Here is a 2,228-nt window from a genome sequence, read left to right as displayed (position 1 = left end):
TTCCCTGGTGAGTCTCTACCCCAGCCTGCTTTATTTTCTTCACATCATGTGTTACCATCCACTAGCCTATATATTTAACTCATTTATTTATTTGTTTCTTACATGCCTCCTTTACTAGGACATAAGCTTAGTTTAGACCAGTGCCTAGCACACAATTATCATTAAATAAATATTTGTTGAACAAATGAAAATAATTTTTCTGTTCAGAATCCTCCAAAGTCTTCCCACTTCATTGAAAATAAGAACTAAAGTCCTTGCAATGGTCTAAGACGCCCTACATGATCTACCTTGCCACCTCAAGCAACCAGCACTTCTCTCTCACTTGCTCGTTCAGCTCTGACACTGGGTCTCTCACAGGTCTGGGCATGCCAGGCAACTTCTACCTCAGACCTTGACCCTCTGTCCTTCATGTTCCTGTTGCAGGAAGTTCCTTTCATAGACATCTCTCCAGCTTCCTCCTTCCTGTTCCTCAGGTTTCTGCTCAAATGGAAGTGCATCACAGCCTTCCCTGATCACCTGGCACAAAATAACATTGTCTGCATCCTACACTTCCCTCCCCTGTAGCCATTGTTCTCTTTCTCTACAGTACTAACATGATTTTACATATTGTCTAATTATGGACTGATTGCTTATGCCCCACCCCCAACCTGCCCCACTTGAATGTAAGCTTCATGTAGGAAGAAACCTGGTTTGTTTGCTACTGTTCTAACCTGGCATAAAAGAATTGCTCAATAAATATTTGTTGAATGAATGAATGGATGAATGAATGATTTTCCATTAGTAATGGAAATTACTAGTTAGTAATTCCTCTTTACATTTATTACATTTTTCCCAGTTTATCATTTGACTTATAATTTTTATGTGGAGCAGTAATTAATTTTTATTCACTTATTTCTTTCTTTTCCTTTGTAAGTGTTCTTCCCTGAAAAGCCCTTCCTGAACCAAATATCCATTAAAGACACATCTATGATTTCTTCAAATATTTTATGGTTTTATTTTTTGCTTTTAATCTTTTAATATACCTGGAATACATTGCCTATGTGAGCTAATATAAATAGATTATTTTCTAAAGAAAAATTTTCTGTATATTATGTATTTATTAGGATTATTGACTAATTCATTTCATATTTATTCTATCTACTTCTATCTTTCTATTCATAGCTGATTCCAAGTTATTTACTTTATTCCACGTGTCCTTAGGATATTGTTTTAATTATTACAATTTTAGGAGACAGACAGGGGATGTGGTGAATCCTGCTTATCTATGAAATGCAGTTAACACACCAGCTGGACCTGTTTCCCAAATGCACGGTAACCCTTCTGTTGTTTGAAGATGTAAAAAATGTTTGAGGAAAAAGTCTATGGAAGGTGCCACTGATGTTTAATTAATAAACCCTACAGTGATTGTCAATCCATTTCAGATACTTGTGGCGGAAAACAAAGCAGTTCACCTCTACACACTGGGAAAAATGAAGACAAGAACTCTATCTACTGAAATTATTTTCAACCTTTCCCCAAATAACAATATTTCAGTGACTTTAAAAAACTTGGTATCTCAGAAAATTACACTTCAATTCTGTTTACATTAAAAAATGGAAAAACACACACAAATAAATCAGGAAGACCTAATATCTTAGGTTAAAGGTCAACAAGTTTCTCTGAAAAATCTTCCTGAAATAACAAATATTACAGAAGTCAAAAAGATATGTAAACTATCTTCACAAGAAGAAAGTATTGGGACGTTATTGGATGGTATTATTTGTAGAATATCAACAAAAGGTGTTTTGTGAAATGACAAATATTAACATTTTTCAGCATTTATAAAAAATAATTACAATTTTATGATATGGTTTAATATTTTTCTTGTATTTTTATTTAATCTTATTTTTATTTAACCTTGTTTCCTTTTAATTTTAAGGCTAATTCTAGAATTATGTTAACAAAGTTCTAGAATGATACTATGAAGGCTTTGATTTAAACTGTGTTGGATATCATTAATAAGTAGAGAAATTGTGGAGCTCATTACACTATTCCATGTTCTAATATAAGACTCTCATTTGGTGAAGGCATAGTCTGCAGATTTTTTCACTGTAAACTTACTATTTTTTCCCCCTTGTAATTAGTAAACATTTAGGGAGCAATGCACTGGTACTATGAAAATGTCTTGTTTCTCCTCAAGCTTTTTCTCAATAACTTTAGCATCCATTGGTGGATCTTGCCACAATTAT

At 33.4% G+C, this 2,228-nt stretch overlaps 1 pseudogene; it reads left to right on the top strand.

The window, feature by feature from the left end:
- The first annotated feature begins 1,269 nt into the window (after positions 1 to 1,269).
- On the top strand, positions 1,270 to 1,790 carry LOC109461351 (EKC/KEOPS complex subunit TPRKB-like; annotated as a pseudogene).
- The last annotated feature ends 438 nt before the right edge of the window (positions 1,791 to 2,228 follow it).

This window comes from Rhinolophus sinicus, chromosome 4 (assembly GCF_057876585.1).
Source record: "Rhinolophus sinicus isolate RSI-liver-muscle chromosome 4, RSI-T2T, whole genome shotgun sequence".
Taxonomy (NCBI): domain Eukaryota; kingdom Metazoa; phylum Chordata; class Mammalia; order Chiroptera; family Rhinolophidae; genus Rhinolophus; species Rhinolophus sinicus.
This window is presented reverse-complemented; position numbering and strand designations above follow the sequence as displayed.